We start from the raw sequence: 12662 nt of genomic DNA on the forward strand, positions 1-12662 counted from the left end.
AAATTCCATTTCTCTAAGCTTTGGTTTCCTCATATGTACCATGGATTTGATAAGGATGCCCAATTTGTGCAGTTACTGTGAAGAACATATGAGAAGACATGTAAAGCGCTTAGCACATGAAGGCCACGTTCTGGTGTTAGCGAAGCTCTCCAAATTAACCATGAAACTAGCAATAAATAAATAAATAAAGTGTGACGGACAGGATAACAGCCCCTGAAAGTCAGCCACCTCCTCATTCCTGGAGCCTGTGAGGATGTTAACTTACCCGGCAAATGAGACGTTGGAGAAGTGATTGAGTTAAGGATCCTGAGATTGGGAGGTCGTTTTGGATTATCCACCCAGATCCAGTGTAATCACAAGGATCCTCATGACTCAAAGAACAAGGCAGGAGGGAGAGTCAGAGAAAGAGGTATGGGGCTTAAGGAGAGGTGGGAGGGATGCAGTTTTGGACCAGAAGCCAGAGGAGTGGGCAGGAGCCAAGGAACACAAGCAGCCTCCACCAGCTGGTGAAGGTAAAAGGGTATATTCTCCCCAGAACCTCTGGGCCATACATGTCCCATGTCCCAGCTTGATGTCACCCACTGAAGCTCCTATTTCCCTTCTCACTGCTACAATTTTAAGGAAATAAATTTAAGTGGTTCAAGTTGTGGAATTCATTAGGGTAGCAATAAGAAACGAATACAAAAAGACTGGTTAAGTGCAAAATATTCATTTTTCACAGTTAGCCTAAATTTTATTTTGATGTTGCCTCCAGTATTACTTATCTTCTTAGTGATGTCAGATTCTAGGAAGACCAGAGAGGATTAAGTGCATCGCCTGAATGATGCGTATTTTTCAGTTCAGCTCCTGAACCAAGAGCCTTTCTCTCATTGAAGGATAGGAAATTGCAGGTTGTCTCATAAAATCTCTGGAAAATAGGCCTTTTGATAATCACACTTGTCATATTGGGAGCAGGCAACAGCAGGACAGGGACAAGCAGGAGGGCCCAGAGTCACGATACGAAATAGTGATGTGCTGGACCATGGGCAAGGAGAAATGGAGGTTACGTTGAGAGGGATGAGCCCAGATGGGAATCGCCTGTGAGTGCAGCTATTTAATACAAGGCAGAGAAGGCCAGGGAGGTGCTGAAGGCCAAGGCTGGTGAGCAGACCCCAGAAACAGATATCAGTGGGATACTAGAAGACCAGGGAATCCATGCTCAAATGGCAAGAGGCTCAGATGTCAGAATCGCTATGGCCACACAGAGAAGGAATTTAAGCAGACTGGATGTGCAAGAAGCAGAGGTCCCAGCCATCATCCCAGCCCCACATAAAAGGTACAAGAGACAATGCAAAGGAAGAAAACAAGGGGAAGTTTGAACAAACAGGTAAAGGCTCAGAAATCCAGGTCCACGAGCAATGGAGCAGGCTTGGGTAGGCAGTGGGGAGTGGAGCAAGCAGGGAGTCCCTGCAGTTTGAAGTGTACCCCAACTCAGAGACAGGGTAGGAGAGGAAAGTTTCCCAATCCGCAGCTAAGGGTACAGCTCAGTGGTAGAGCACTTGCTTAGCATGCAGGAGGCCCTGGGTTCCCAATCCAGCACTGCAAAAATAAAAAATAAAATAAAAAATCCCTCTATCCCCCCCACCCCCTATTATGGATCAACATCCACCTATCAGAGAGAACATTCATTCGGCCTTTCGTTTTTGGAGATTGGCTTACTTTGCTTAGATATTCTCCAACTCTATCCATTTACCTGCAAATGCCAATAATTTTATTCTCTGTTAATGCTGAGTAATATTCCATTGTGTATATGTACCACAGTTTCTTTCTTTTATAAACATGCACAAAATTTATTATTCATAAGAAACAGATGTACTGCAACAAATTTAATTTTTTTTCTGAAAATGATAAGCCCTAACTGGAACCCACCAGGAATGCCAAGTTTCTTTATCCATTCCTCTCTTGAAGGGCATCTACGTTGCTTCCGCAGTTTAGCTATTGTGAATTGAGCTGCAGCGCTACATTGGGTACAATCAGATAAACGAAAGGTTGTGCTGCAATTGTGTACAATGAATCAAAATGCATTCTGCTGTCATATAGACCTAATTAAAATATTTTTTTTTTAAAAAAGATTCCCAGCCAAGGTGTCAGGTTGCATGTAATTGTCAAGGATGCAATGACAGGGTGCTAGGCATGAGGAAAGGCAGTGAGGGGAAGTCAGAGACCTGAGAAGAGCTAAAGACAAGCAGGACACAAAGGAAGGCATAAGGGAAGCCTGGGAACCAGGCTACCAGAGCCGGCCCTTATGCTCCATGCTGGCTTGTGGGCAATTTTCTTGGCTCTGTTTTTCTGATACAAGTTTACTCTTCCTTTGAGATTCCGGGGCAGGCTTCCTTCCATTTGTGTCAAGCTTCTCAAGCCCGCCTGTCTGCTGCTCTAAAGTGAAATCATCATCTTGCCTTTCTGATTCCGAGGCAACCGAACACATTTCCCTCCTGAGAGCAGCCCCGAGACACGGCAATTAATCGAGTGCTCTCCAGAGAAGGGGGATGATGGATGGGGTGGGGAAAGGGGCTCAGCAACCATGTGGTGGAAACAGGAGACAGGAGATGAGCTTCAGACGGGTCCCATGGAGAGCCTAGAGCGTGAAGGGAACCCTAGATTGGATCCCACCTGGAGGTAAGATCACTGTTTCAAAATCCAAAGTGAGATTGACAGCCCATGCTGTCAATCATGGGTCCTAGCTGGCCAGGCAGGGGAAGGAGAAATCCTCCCATTGGACTGAAGGCATTTATCAGTCAGAAGACAAGGTGCTGAGAATGTGGAGACACTGGCTTAGAAGGAGGATCCATCAAGGGCAGTAATACCACCCACTCTACCTGGCACAGTGAATTACATATGGCGTCTCCTGAAATCCAATGAGCCACTGCCAGGAAATGCGTTGGTACTGTATTTCTGAATCTATTTTTGTTTTAAACAGAGCTGGGAACTGACCTCTCTGTAGGACACTGGCCACAGCAAAAAGCTCAAGTGCCCTGCAATCAGATCACTTGCTATGCAACGTCAGTATATATCCCTTGAACAAAGAGTTCATGAGTTTGACAAATATTTCGTTCAACTTAGGATCTATCTGAGCATTAATTAAGTAAAAGCCAAGTTAACTAACATTTTTGAGGGCTTACTTTGTGCTAGGCTTGGCACTCACCGACTTACAGAGTAGCATTTACTTACTCTTAAAATCCCTCGGGAGGTTCTTCTCAAAGGGCAGACCCTGGACCAGCTGCATGAGAGCATCCAGGAACTCGTTAGAAATGTAAATTTTTAAGAGAATTCTAGGGCTTGATATCCATTTGTGTATGTTGTTTATGGGCACGGGTAGTCTGAAGTTTTTTCTCCTTCCCCTATTCTATTATTAATCACACTGGAAATGTACTCATTATTTTACAAAACAGAAAATGAGAGCGTGTGGAGTGTGGAAGGTATAATTTCTGCCCAGAGGAATTTACAGGCTGGGCAAAGATTCCAACAAAACAGCAAAAAGAGTAAAACATAAACATAAAGTCGAGCACTGAAATAGCATCCTTCGTGGGGGAAAAACAGGGTGGGTGTGGAAAGAGCAATCCTCTTAAGAACAGTCGTGAGCTGTGGTTCTCAAAGCGTGGTCCCCAGACTGACTGCATCAGCATCGCTGAGAACCAGCGTGAATTAGAAATGTGAATTCTCTAGCCCTACCCTGGGCCTCATAAATCAGAAATTCTGGGTATGAGCCAGGCCTTTTTTTTGTTTGTTTTAACACATTCTCCAGATGATTTTAAGCCTGATGAACTCTGAGATGGGTCCTATTAATATTCCTTTTTAACCAAGTGAGAAAACAGGCAGAGAGTAATACACCTTAGAGTAGCTTCAGCTACTGCGTACAGATCCCTCCGAGACCTTGTTAAAAATGCAGATTCTAATTCAGCGGGTCTGAGGCGGGACCTGAGGCTCTTCACTTGTAGAAAGTTCCCAGGTATTATCCAAGCTGCTCGTCCATGAGCCTTACTTAGTAGGAACAGCACAGCCTATGTGACTTGGCTGAGTGGCTGGGTTAGGATTTGGCCCCAGGTAATCTGATTCCAGACACTGGAGCTTTAATCACATCACCTATCTACTCTCCAGTGCATAACAGTACAGTCACACTCTACGGCTCTGTGAGAGTACAGTGTGTGGCGTTCCAGAAATTCCCTTGTTTTCCTTTGTTCTTCTTTTATTTTTCTTTCTGCCTCTCCTACCACCTGCCTCTCCTCATCTGGTCAATTCTTTTGTGTTTTCAAGAAAACACCTAATGCCTCTTGCAGAAATGACTACTCCATAGAAAACAATTTGGTAAACGCTGTGATGAATGCTCAGATATGGACCTTTGTGGAAATCCTAAATGTCACTAAGGCAGAGATACATGTGTAAGAAGGGATAAGGTATCTTCCCATGCATGCACTTGGCTAAAGATCTCTTAATAGAGTATTAATACAATATTATGGCACACCTGATGTGCTAGCAGGCTGGATGAGGTTTTCTAAACACATTTTAATCCATCTACTGCAGTCGTTCCCAAGTTTCAATATTCATCAGAATCACTCAGAAGGCCACTCAGGAGGTCTGGGGTGGGGCTGGATAATTTGCGTTTCTAACAGCTTCCCAGGTAATGCTGCTGCTGCTGCAGACCTTAGCCTGGCTCTGGAGAACTTAAGGCTAAAGTCTTCTTCAGTCCCTCAATGAACTGCAAGGGGCTAAATAGCCCCATAAAACACATGATATGAAAACATTATTTAAATCCAGGACCACTTCCTGAGGTTGAGCAATTAGCCACTGCACCAAGGGTGCCCAGCCACAGAGCAAGAGATGTGGCACCCAAACCCAGACCTTGCTCTAGAGGTGACTAAGTCTCCTTGAAAAACAGTGGCCTTTTCCTTTTCCCAGAGTCTCTGTCTGCTTACCAAGGTATATGCCCACTATACTTCATCTGTCCTGAAGGTGAACCTCTATTTCCCAGTTCACCTATCAGGAATGGGACACCTGTCCTAAAGTGAACAAAGAAATTTCAAAGCATCATCAGTGGTACTACCAAATCCTACCTTCACCCCTGTTTCTCTCACCAAAGCAACAGTTGCCTTTGAAATCTCTCTCTCTTTCCTTTTCCTTTCCCTTCTTTCAGATGCTTGTCTCTCTCTTTAAAAGCAACCCTAATTCCACCTTCTTGGGCTTCTTCATTCTGCACAGATAATGTCATCTTGGTTTGAGAAACACGCTCTGTGGAAAAACAGGGCCCATAAATACCTACACCTCCATCTTCCTGTCCCTAGTGCATGTACATCTTTCTGCCCCTACCCCTGGAAAGAAGTCTGTCTCTTCAGGCATCACCTACAGGGGAAAACAAGAGATGTGTCTAATGCAGGGAACATCTGCTGTTTTCCTACTACCTGATTATCTATCAAGGGATCTATAATGGCCTTGCCATTTTGCAATTCCCCATCCACTCTCCTCCCGTGTCATGACATTATTCCCTTCACAAAGAGATAAGATGTAGCCTGCAAAAATGGCTATCATTATTTCAGAGAGAGCAGGCAGCCCTGCAATTGATTTGTAATTGGCAGAAGTGGGAACATTACTGTCTTTAATGAAAGGAAACTGTTTCTGGTTCCACACAACAGATATTAGGCCTGCTTTATAGGAGATATTCTAATACCCAGTCCACACGGCTTCAGTGTGCTGGTTAAGCTTCACAAGAAAACAGATAAATAAATAAAATAAAATCAGGCCAGCGTTTCCAGCTGAAGACTATTCTGATTGCTCCAGGAATCTTCTGACCAGAAAATACTACGCAGGTGAAATTTCCACAATATCCATTTGTAATGAATATTCATTTTACTTCTAGTCATACCATTGCAATGGTATGACATTTGGAAACTTGCTAAAGTCTCACCCATTGATTCTCTTAAGAGCATATTTGTGCCTTTTTGGCAGTCTCCAAAGAATAGCTTTTGATTATTCTTTATTAAAAGTTAAAAGAAATAAAAAGTCGACATAAATCATTTTTGATTAGCTTGTGCTGAAACCCCTCTAAGGGGTTTCATGCATGCATGGCTGACGGCTCATTTGGTGCTGATTTCTGTGTTTAAATCTCCTGAAGAGAATCAGGAGGGGCCTGGCATAAGCACCACAGGGAGCCCTAAGCCCTGAGCAAAGAGGATGAGCAGGTGGGAAAAGGGCTGCACATGTGCCATCTCCCTGGAACAGATCCTCTTGTCCACATCTAGCTCGACTCTCAGGGCTCCGCTCAAAGGCCACCTCTTCCATGGCCACTGCTCCTATGCAATCCTCCCTACATTCCCTGCCCTGCCCTCGTCAGCCCCTGGTTTCCTCCTGGCAGCATGGTCATACGGCAATGAAGTAGCTGTGTGAGCAAATGCTCGATGACCGTCTTTGCCACCAGAAGGGAAGATGCATAAGGACAAGAAGCAACTGGGCTTCATATCCATCCTTCTCCCAGCTCCTGACAGAGCATGGGGTCCTGGATGAACAGGGATCAAATCCTGGAGCACATAAGTTGAAGAAGGGCTGAGAAGTGACACAGAGAAAAAGCAAAGAGAGAATAAGTAATGTGAGGGGAAATTTCCAGGTGAGAGTTGGCCAGGGGTGAAGACACACCTAGCCAGAGGTGAAGGTGCACAGGATGGGGGAAAAGAAAGCTGGTAGCCTGCAGCTACTTGACCAGATCAGCCCACTCTGCTCTCCTAGAGTATACCATCAAACTTCAGTAAGCCTTGGTTTGGCTTGGCAAGTCCTCACATCTTGCTCAATTCTTTGTCCAGGATGCTAAGTAGCAATAGTTTCATCAGAAACTGTTAGAAGACATGAGATTCCTGAGTCAGAAACGAAAAGACTTGTTAGTCACCATACAGCAGGTGAGGTGAGCTTCATGTTTGCATCTTTTTGTTTGTTTGGTTGTTTGTTTTTGTTCTTCGTGGGGATGATGTGGGGGCGAGTCAGGTTGATGTTTGCAGTAGATCTGTAGCATACATAGATGAGGAACTTCTCTTTAGGAGAAGTTCTGCACAGTCGGTGGGGCTCACTTTCTTTAGGCTGTGCTAGTTCTCCCCCTTCTCCCCTGGGTAGATCTGGGTTGACTGACACCTTGATTGCCAGATGAATTTGATATAATTTCTTTTCTATTGCCCATTGTAAAGTAGGTTTCTCCGTGACGTATACAAAAAAAACATGCAAAGAAGGGGAGCAAACCAATGCTAATGCTATGTTACCTAGCAACAGGTTAACTTTAGGTCAGTCCCTGGGGTTACTGCCATCATCCAAGACCCCAGAAATGGGGATTGGAATTTCCCTTGAATTCTCTTTATGCTCATCTAGCTTCCTCCCTTTAATTGCAAGATGGCCCATTTTCCCCTCCCAAAAGGAGTTTCACAGAGAGTTTTAGGTGCGGCCAGGGATATGGTAGTGGTCTCCTCTCTTCCACCTTTCCCACCTCTTCCCCATTCCCTATCTCTTACCCAACACTATGGCTGGCTACCCTGTCCACCAAACCAGGTAAAATCTTATACCCTTCCTAGATGTTGGCATATGGTTTCATGAATCCATAAGGGCAGGAAGATTTTCATAGCAGAAATAGTGAGCACCATTAAATGCTGAAAGAAGTGTCGAGCTCAGGCAGCACCCTCTTTATGATGACTTAGACTCTTGCACTTCACAGTGGTGCAAGAGCAATATGCATCCAATAGAAGCTCTATTTCAGATTTGCAATTTTGACCTTGGGCTATGTGGTAGCATACTCTCTCATGCTGGACAAGGATGGTGAGCCATAGCTCCCAGTCAGTCCAGAGACCATGCAGGAAGCAATCCGTACTCCACAGCATACCGTGTGGGCAGGCTCAGGTGGTGGGCAAGTTGGAACTCATGATGGGTTTGTTAGGACATAACTCCATCGTGAAGTCCAGGACTGATAGGCACTTCTTAGCTTTAACAAGGACACTCTTGGTGGCATTTATAACAATCACTGCTAGGAAGAGGTGGGAGTTGAAGAAATCCACATGGCAAGTATAGACATCATGTTCATTGTATGTAGCTAAGAAGGGGATGGAGGAAGTCAGCGAGAGGGGTGATCTGATTCAAAAATTTCAAGGGTATTTTGATTCTGTTGATCCTATTTGTGGATTTGAGAAAGTCAAGTATACTGAAGTACCTAGTCCAGTGGCTGGTAAATGAAAGCCCTACAGGTACATGCTAAGTCAGGGCGCTTGTTTTTTTCATTGCCACCTGCACAGACAAGACCACCTTGTGCAAGGCCACCAGGCAGGCATGGAGCGGGTGAGCCCAGGGCTTCAGAATAAGAAGCCCTGCCTCTACTGTGTGACTTTAAGGATATCACTCACCCCTGAGGCTCAGCCTATTGGTTGTCTCCACGATGTGCTGTAACAGCAGCTATCTGAAACACTGATGAGGATTAAATGCATTCTATGTAAGCACTCAATAAACGTCAGCGATTATGAGCAGTTGCCTTGCTTTATCGCCATTGTTCTGTTGTGGTGTGGCCGCGATGCCAAACCCTAAACAGAAAGGAGGTCTGGTTCTGACAGAGGGAGCCGGGGCTGCTCCACACCACAGGCCCTGTGCGTGCCAGAGCAGCAACAGCCCTGCAGGGGGGACAGAGGACTGATGTGCCTCCTTAGCTCATCAGCCCCGTGCAACTGACTGAAGCCGATGGGCTCCCAGGGGCAGGAGCCTTTTCCTGCCAGATCCGGGTCTACTCCCGCTCCAGTGCCTGTGATTTGTCTCAACATATATGCTGCTCCTACTGAGATCCGTGCACAGTATTTGGACACATGGCCTCATTTCTGAGACTCTTCAAATGCTATTTGTTGTACAAACCTCCAGTGGAGCGAATCCTCCACAGAGCAGCCTGGAGGTCAGCTGCACTGTGGGACTGGAGGGTCAGCTGCAGAGTCCCCAAGGAGTTCCAGGACAGAGCCCTGTCAGCGTGGGCTTCAATAAGACAGAAGGCCACGCATGGAGTCGTCCAAACACCCTCCTGGATGACAGTATCTGACGGCAATGACGGGTATGGAGAGAGCTGAAGGAAAGCGACCTGTGTCCTCGCTGGGGGGCCCTCGCTTCTGTTGGAACGAGTCACCCAACCCCAGCAAAGCTTCCTGCCACCCTTAGAATACTCTGTGTCCAAAAAAAGGGACAATTTTTCTCTTTTCTAACATTTGCTTCTGTTTATATAGCTCCCTGTGTTCATTTTAGAGTATTTGGATGACATAGAAAAGAATAGAAGAAACACAGAAAAGAAAAAGCACACACGATCTACCATCACAATTGATTATTGTTGACATGTTTTACTGTTCTGTGTGCATATGTATGTAAGTGTGGATACACACATGTATGTTTATCTATATCATCTCTATGTATGTATATGTTTGTGTATATGTGTTTGTAAAAGTTAATACACTGAATAAAGTTTGATAATGCTCTTTTCATTTAATTACATACTACAAAAATGTCATTAAGTATATGTCTAGAATCTAGTATTGAATCACTTCATTCCAGCATTTACTTAGTTTGCTGGGCATCTAGTTTCTTTCATTCTCTGTCCTGTTGAACATGTTTGCAGGTACACTTTTGTCCTCATTTCTGGCAATGTCCTTTGTAAAGTGCTATTAGTAAAATTGTTCATTGGAAGAATATCCACACTTAAAGTGTTTGGCAATTACTGCCCAGTTATCATCCAGAGAAGATTGCACCTATTTACCTTTTTATGGTGCCAAACTGAAAATTCTGTACAGTCCCACCTTTCTGTACCTGAACATCCTTTCTTTTCCTTTTTCTAAAAGGCACACTGGTCTTCTGCCCTAGCACTGGGATTTACACTACCAGCTCTTCTGGTTCTTGAACTTTGGGACTTGGGCTGAAATTACATCCCCTCCCCCACCTTCCCAGGTCTCCACCTTGCAGATGAGATGGTGGGACTTATCGGCCTCCACGATCATGCCAGCCAGTTCCTCATAACAGAGTTTCATGTGTATGCACGTGTGTGCGTGTGTGCGCGCGCGCATGTGTGTGTGTGTGTGCGCGTGTGTGTATGTGTGTTACATGTTCGCGTGCAGGTGTACACCCCCTATTGGCTGTTCCTCAGAAGGGCCCTGAGACCAGTACAACCTACTTCCAACCACACTGTTCCATACACACCTGTCCTTAACAAGCCATTCAGGCACTTTGCAGAGTGTAGGAGAAACAGTCTCCTTCCCAATACTCCCTGAAATATGGATAAGGGCGACACTATTAAGGGAGGTTTCCTTAGAGAAATCGTTATTGGATCTATTCACTCACCAGATAAACTTTAAGCATCCCAGGATGGAGATAGATTAGCAGAAAGCAGGAGACCTCTGCCGGAGCCGCTCCCCACCCACGCCTCCCTCTCCTTCCACCTCTCCAGATTGCTTTTATACAGAACATCATTATGTGAAACAGGCCTGAGAAACCCACTTGTGTGCCCTCAATAAGACTGTGGTGGGAATACTGTTCATTACATCATACAGTGTTTTCTTTATGAGGACTCCTGGGAACAATTCCTGTCTGGCCTCTGTGTGAACAACAGTTAGAATTTTCCTGAGCAATTGGTTTGTGTTTATCTCGCAGACATTGTGAACTGTATATCTGACAAGTTTTCTTTATTCCGTTGGCGGCTGCGGCGCTATGGGCTCTGCATGTGACTCACAGCGAGCAGCAGGTGTGCAGAAATGCAGCTTTAGCTTTAGCAGCTCCCATGTATTCTTCTCCTATCTTGGGCTACCTCACTTTTAATTTATGCTATCTTGTTATGCTTTATATCCCATTGTAAGCTACCCGAAAAACGTCTGCGAAATAAGATTTGGTTTACACTGAAAACTAGATAAATAAATCAGATGTGGACGAGCTGTGTAGAAATACCGTGGTTTTTATCTATTTTCCTCAAAACTTGTATAATACGTTCTGCATGAACATACTCCTCCTAACAGAACTAAGGTCTAGGGCATGCAACTTAGAACTGTAACAAGAATGATCATAAAATAGTCAGAAAACCCAAATAAAGTTGCTGAAAATATTGGATTGACCCACCTCATGCTTGTGATGCAACTGAGGCGACACCATTGAAATGGTAAAGCTTCTTGGGAGCAAGATGCACTTGCAGCTAATTATAATGAAAAGAGGAAATAACACTGCTGACTGGTGGAGTGGTGTGATGGTGTGGAAGCATGCCCTCTTACTGTCTGCAGGCAGCCCAGGGAAGTGAGATGGGTAGGCACAAGTGTTATTTTCATTCTGCTGTGCTGCTAAACAGAAAGAAGGTCTCTGAGTCCCTGGCTGGGCTCTTCTGCCCAGGGATTTTCCAACTGTAGAAAATGGGCTCAATTCAAGAAAAGTGACAGTGTGAACTCCCACCAAAATGTGTAGAGAGTTATCTGGGTAAAGAAGCACAACAAAACATGCTCCAACTACTAAGTTACCAGGATTATGACATTTGAAACCTTAAGGAGGAACCATCACACACCTATTCAAATAGATAAACCTGAAAGGATAACCATACCGAGCCCTAGGGAGGTTGTAAAGCAACTAGAACTTTCACAGACTGCTGGTGGGGATGTGAAATAGCACAACCATTTTTGAAAACAATCTGTCATGCTTTACAAAATTAAATACACATCGATAAGATGACCCGGCCATTCAGCTTCTAGGTGTTTACCCGAGAGAAATGAAAGAACAACGTGCATACAAAAATCTGCCCGTGAATATTCACTGCAGCTTTTTTGTAATAGCCAGAACTTCCAGAAACTGGAAAGAAAACAACAGGTGTCCATCAATAGGTGTATAGATAAATTCACACAACTGAATATATTTCAGCAAAAACTAACTTAATAAATAAAGAACTGATACCCACAACAACATAGATAAATCTCAGAATAATCACGGTGACTAAAAGTGCAGCATGATACCATTTATATAAAATTTTAGAGCATGGAACTCATCCGTAGTATCAGAAGCAGACCAGCAATTGCCTATTACACAGACTGGGGTGGGAATAGCAGAAGGAAAGGACTAAAATCAGGACAAGGAAACTTTGGGTGTGATGCCTCTGTTCAATATCCTGATTGTGGAAATAATTTCACATAAAATTTTTATATATCAAACTGTATACTGTAAGATAACATCTCAACAAGGCTGTTTAAAAATTATTTTTTAAATGTTAGATAGAACATTTAACAGAACTTGGTGTCCCTGTTCACATTGATAGTAGTATGCTAATGCTCTCTTAGTGTTCCAGTTCTATTCAGTCCCAGTCTGTGTCCCCCACCCCACAAGACCCCTTCTCATCTTGCTAGGGAAGTAGCACCAATGAGCAGTAACAACAGGAAAACAGATGTAAGCTTAAAACTGATGGGCTCGTTTAACCAGAGATTAGATGTGTTATTCCTTTTAAGGATACATTCTAGGAAAAGAATGATTTGATTTTACCTGGATGTGCACTAGTGAATCACTGGATACCCAACAACCTTCTTCTAGTTAAGATTTCATGATACGGTACACTCAAAACCTAAAATATCCATTTTTCTTAACCCTGTTGATCTGGGCTTAAAAGACAAAGTTTGTTAGAGAGT

The 12662-nt window shown here is 44.2% G+C and overlaps 1 protein-coding gene across 4 annotated transcripts in view; it reads right to left on the minus strand.

The window, feature by feature from the left end:
- Positions 1-12662, minus strand: part of Ptprt (protein tyrosine phosphatase receptor type T) — a 1029624-nt gene that overhangs the window by 664998 nt on the left and 351964 nt on the right. The gene's annotated exons all lie outside the window — the stretch shown is intronic.

Source organism: Ictidomys tridecemlineatus, chromosome 5, assembly GCF_052094955.1.
Source record: "Ictidomys tridecemlineatus isolate mIctTri1 chromosome 5, mIctTri1.hap1, whole genome shotgun sequence".
Classification (NCBI taxonomy): domain Eukaryota; kingdom Metazoa; phylum Chordata; class Mammalia; order Rodentia; family Sciuridae; genus Ictidomys; species Ictidomys tridecemlineatus.